Here is a 5,947-nt window from a genome sequence, read left to right on the forward strand (position 1 = left end):
TAACTGTCTGGCATCACCACCCCTACTTTGTAATATGACATGTAATTTCCATTCAGGGAAGTTTCAGTTGTAAGGATAGCATTCCAGTGGGTGGGTCTTATGTCAGGGAGGTGGATTCCATCCGACTCACAGCTGCACCAAACACTGACTTTGGCAGCAATTCTTGGGCTATAATTTTATAAACAGTCTTATTTCCAGACATCCAATGTGAATTTAGGCTCCAGCACAGATTCCATCTCACATCTTTATTTTGTGTCATCACATTCTAATCCAATGACAAACAGTTGGTTTGAGATTTGACTATATTACTATATTAGTACAATTTATGTCCTGTGTGGAAGCCGATGATGTGTAAAGACTATATTGTGGACTAGCCTAGATTCTAATCCAGCACCTAAGCGGATAGTGTTTCTTTGGTTGGTCACTATGGCACTTTATTATAAAATCAAATGGTTAGTTTGTGGTGCTGCCCTGCCAGTAGACATTGGCAACAATATTAATTACATTTCCCCCAATGTTGCCAAAACTTTGTATACTTAACCTTTGAACAATCATCATTCTAATTGTATCATCTAATTATATCATTTCTCTTGATTGTTTTATTGGATGTTTTATTTAAAAAATGTATACTCTTTTTAAGGAGCAAGGTATATAAAGTGGAGTGGATCCAGCTGAGGAAGGGAGACAATAAGTGACTCAGAAGATTTTCATTCATGACATAATCAAGATGGTATCAGATTGAATCTCCATTGCTTAGAAGTAGATTCAGTGATGGATTACAAGCTAATTAGCCATACTCATTCCAAGTCTCCTGCAATATATATATATTTCCCAAATTTTCAGTGTGGCCTTCTCATCCCAAAAGAAGTAGCTCTGTAATAGATGAGCTCAAGAAGAATAGAAAGTAAATTAGTTTTGTGCTCTCTTTGGCAGCATATATATTAAAATTGGAATGCTACAGAGATTAGCATGACCCCTGCGCAAGGATGACACACAAATTTGTGAAGCGTTCCATATTTGAAGAAAAAAAGAAAGTAAATTAATTTCCATTTTTCACAAGTTTGAGCTAGAGTCTGTTCACTTTTAGGTAGGACAGATCATACAGAAAATAGTGGCAAATTACTTATTTAATGACCATATCACATAAAAGATAACTGATCTTGCATGTTCTTATGCTCTGCAGTGGTCTGGAAAGACATAGATAAAGGCTTTAGACCTAGATAAGGGCATCAGGGGAGGATTTAATGCCTTGGGGACCAAAGCCTCAATTTTTTTCCTCCTTGCTTGGTGTATTGATGTAAAATAAAAAATGCTCTTCTTTGGGAAGCAGTTGCCTTTCTTTCTTTTGTTGTGCCTCCATGTAATGGGCCTTGTATCCTTGCTGAGAAACAATATTATGTTGAATGATGTGAAGTGAGTATTTGGCAAACTCAACTCTACATGGGTTGCAACTTACTGTTGCTATTAATCTAACAACTGTTTTTCAGGTCATATACCTTTTTGGGGTTTGAGTATATGGGGATTATCTAAAAACTATGTTGGGTTATTTTAAGACAACTAAAGGGAAAATATATGATGAAACCTTTAGTGGTAAGGCACAACATCAATTTTGCCATATATCTATATCTATATTTATATCTATATCTATATTTGTCACTTCATTACTTTGGACTGACATTTTCAGATATATAGAGACAGAGTGAAACATGCCATTACACTGAAGCATCCACCAGGGCAGACGGACAGGCTAGAATCTGGGTTGTACACATGGCAAAGCAGGAATCCTCCCAGGTGAGCTATTTTACCTATTCAGCACATCATTAGGCACATGATAAGCCTGAAAGAATGTTAGTCAAAGATAATACATGCGTTACGTGCAACTATGTATTTTAAATAGTTCCATTTGCTTAGATTTTTTTCCGTGAAACTAACTGCATTACTGTATTATGTGTCAGTTTCTTAAATTATTCCATGTATTTACTATTGAAGTTCAGGTGATAAATATAAAACTGAGTATATATTAGAGCAGAGTCTTCATTTTGTTCCAATTGATTTTATTTATTTATTTTTATTTTTGTGTTTGAAGGTAAAATATACCATCTTCTAGTCTTTGAAGTTCTGAGAAACTACTTGTTCAAGTCAGTCCAGTTCTGAGAGGTCCTCAGTAACATTTCTTCAATTGGTAAATATAAAATAATTGTATCTATTCTTCCTTCTATATTATTGATATGCTTAAACTTAGTAATGTGAGGGAGTCATGTTCCCACTAAGAGAGTATAATAACCGTTGTCTTAGCTCTTGGAAAATACAGACATTCCTTCAGGAAGAATGAAAGTTGGATAAAATAAATTACTTACATATAATGACATTTACAGGTCCTATTAACTTTTCCACAGTGTGGTCCATTTAGAGTTCAGATTAAAGAAAACATACTGTACTAGACAGAACCCAAGATTGGGAATCTGGAATACCAAATTTTTGTTTGTTTTCCTTCCAGGGTTATGACTGGGACTTGGTGCTGGCACTATGAATCCCCGATCCAGGCGGACATTTTTTCTCATTTTATTTGATAGGACAGAGAGAAGTTGAGAGAGGAGGGGGAAATAGAGAGGGAGAAAGATAGATACCTGCAGACCTGTTGTACCACTTGCAAAGTTTTCCCCTGCAGGTGGGGAGTCCGGGACTCGAACCCGGTCCTAGTGCGGGTCCTTGTGTTTAGTATTATGAGTACTTAACAGTGTGTGCCACTGCCTGTCTTCCCATCCTCTCCCCCCTTTTTTGTGTATAACACCAGGTTTAATATTAGGGGTTGGTGCCGGCATGTCTCCACTGTTCCTGGTGGAACTTTTTAACAGAGGGTGAGAGACAGAGATAGAAAGATAGGGAGACACCTGAAGAACAGTTCTACCACATGTGTAGCTTCCTTGCCTGCAGATGGGGGTTGGGAGCTTGCAGACCAGACGGAATCCCAGTCTTCACACATGGTAACATTTGTGTTTCACTAGGAGAGTCACCACCTGGCCTCTCTGGAATACTGATTCTAATCCTACTATCTGTGTGACCTTGTACAAGTCACTTAATCTTCTTAGGCTCACATTTTAATTTACTGTGAAACACGGCTAAACTACTCCCTATGTGTTAAGAATATTGATGAAGTGTTTATTAATGCAAGGATACTGTGATTAGCAATACTTATTTCCATGAAAAATAGATTTTCTTAGTTGCTTTAGCATCCAAATATGTGTATATCAAAGGACAGAGGTGATGTCAGTAACTATATATACCTATAACTCTATATACCTCACATCTGTTATAAAATCAATGGTGATACACTTACTTATAGAATCTAACCATGAATATCTAAGAGAAAAATGTAAACAACTCATCAAAGACTAGTTCCCCCATACCAAATTCTTCAGCATCCCACATTTATTAAAACTCAGTAAACTTTTCTTTCAATACTGACTATAAAATAATTTCCCTTCAGTGTGAATTTTCTGAGTGTTAGAAATCACACATCTCACTTTGGGAAACAAAAAAAAAATCTTTTGCTATACAATAAAATTTTCACCTTTTAAAGTTATAATGTAATTAATGTTTTCATTTTACTTTGTAATTCTGAGAAGTAATTGTCTTACTACTCAGGGAAGCATTTCTTCAGTGAATTATCTCAACGTCTCCCTCCCTCCTGGGAAACATTAGTCTCCATCTCTGAGATTTCTCCTCTTGCCAAGAGAATAAATCAAGAAGTCAGTTCAATTTGGAATATAGGCCTTAGCCTTAGTTGCTGTAAGAAACAGACTGGGTTATTTATAACCACTGGTGTTCAGGCTTTCAGCACCACAGACGGTTGTGTGTTTGAGAGAATTCACCTTTAAGATATTGAGAATACAAGCTGTTGATCCTCTGTGGATTGTAAATTTCTAGAGTTGGGCTTCTTGACTCTTGTCAGTGAGGTAAGTTTTATGATCACCATTACATTAGTTCCTCTGAAATGTTGGGAAGCTGGGAGTCCCCTTCCTATTAGAAAGCCTTGCCTTGACTTTCATACCAATAAAGTTGTTCTTAGTCTAGAGTTCATCCTAATAAGCATCTTGAGAATGGCCCACCTGATCTAAGAAATATTTCCCTCTCTGTCTGTGTTAAGCCTTAGAATCTCAGCCACATACATGCTTTGAATCTAAGACAAGGCTTACAGCCTAACAGCTTTTTTATCACCTTCCATCAAGCAGAAAAGCCTCCAGGTGGATTAGGCTGAGTGTGTAAGAAGCTTACAAGGTAGCAGATGTCAAGCCTCAGTAAAGGTCATTCTATTAGGGCTATTCTCTTTCTGTGCAGAGATTTCCTCCTGGACTAGTGTAGACTTGGGAAGAAGAACTTGGTATTCTGCCACAGACCTTTGGAATGCTTAAGGGGAAGGGTTATGTATGACAAATGTGCACACTGTTTAAGAACCTAAGCTTCAAAGGAACAGTGTATAAAAGGACAATGTAATACAATTGGGAAAATGTTATTTGAGAAATCTTTCCAAGTAAGACACACCGAGAATTACTGGAATGTGATGGTGGTGTGGCTACTGAAGAAAGTGTCTTCCTCTTATAGAGAAACACACATTTCTTCATCAGGAAAAGTAAACTAGAAATTCACATATGATTCTGTCCAACGATGAAAGCTTTAGGAAACATCTCTTCCATATAACCAGGCTTAAAGCACAAATATCTTACCTAGTTGAATGCGGCACAGTAAGTTTGTGACTAAATGTAAAGTAAGTGCACTAAAGTGGAGAAAAATCAACTTTCATAAACTCTACCTAAGAGCCAAGTTCCAGATTACGGTGGCAATCAACACAATAGTAGAGTTGTCTTATGGGTATTAAAATCTCTGTGTAGAGTGTTGGCTTACTGCTCTGGCTCAGTTGAATTGAGAGAATTTGGCCGAGACCCAGCTATTGATACGTCAATCACTGGTTGCCTGTTGGAGTAATGTGATAAATTCTGCCACTTATCAGTCAAATAACTCTCCTGCCACAAATACAAGTGCCAGGATCACACCATTGGATGGGAGCAAACCATTCCTCGAGTTGTATTAGACAGTCTACTAAGTAGTATATTACTCCTTTCTTTTCCAAGAAGTCTGGGCTTCCAACAGACAACTTAAATTAATGTCAAATGCAAATGGGCTCTCCATAAGAGCATTTGAGTAATTCATTACCTAGATTTTAACATTTGTGGCCAAATTTCCAGTTTTCTTAACAGATGACTCCTTTCTGGAAAGTATCAACAACAAAAACAAAAGGAGACATTATAGACTTCTGAGTCAAACTATTTCCTCCCACATACCTGAGTCATGGGTGAAGAGTTTTACCAGTTTCCTTCCTCAGATTTTTTTAAATTATTGTTTCCTGAGACTTATTTCTAAAAACAGTTCATAGACATATGGGTGGTAAGAGGGAATGCGATTTGTATTTTGAAAATATAACATATAATCTAATCCCAAGGATTTGCGGTCACTGTGTTTGAATAAAATTCTGGTGTTTCTGAGAAACTAGTGGTGATAAGAGAATGTCTTTACAAGGCGAAACAAAACCTGCCACAATCTGGTGAGTCCTTGGAGTGTCTTGTTTAAAAGGGTTCTTGTCACTGGGAGTGCACGCTGGAGCCAAGTCAGTTCCCTGGGGAAGACTGCTGTCTGCTAGTTGCAGAGCTGACTGTCAGGTTGGTCCTGTGTGTTTGTAATTAACTATGATGTCTGGATGTTGATAGAGTGAATCTGGCCAATGGTTCCCTTCCAAAGAGGGGTTTCCTGGCTAGTTCTCCTGTGTCAGAAATGCCAAATTGGGAGTTGCCTGGAGACTCCAGTGATGCAAATTCATTTGGCTGAACTCCGGTTGTGAAGCCAAGTGCCGAGAAAGCAGATCAGAGACCAAATCTGAATTGTAATCAGTAGG

General features: G+C 37.7%; 1 non-coding gene across 1 annotated transcript; it reads left to right on the forward strand.

Moving 5' to 3' along the window:
* The first annotated feature begins 917 nt into the window (after nucleotides 1-917).
* Nucleotides 918-1,021, forward strand: LOC132537847 (U6 spliceosomal RNA). The gene has a single exon (XR_009549272.1). It is a non-coding gene; the product is annotated as a U6 spliceosomal RNA (small nuclear RNA).
* Nucleotides 1,022-5,947: the final 4,926 nt, after the last annotated feature.

Source organism: Erinaceus europaeus, chromosome 3 (genome assembly GCF_950295315.1).
Source record: "Erinaceus europaeus chromosome 3, mEriEur2.1, whole genome shotgun sequence".
Taxonomy (NCBI): Eukaryota; Metazoa; Chordata; class Mammalia; order Eulipotyphla; family Erinaceidae; genus Erinaceus; species Erinaceus europaeus.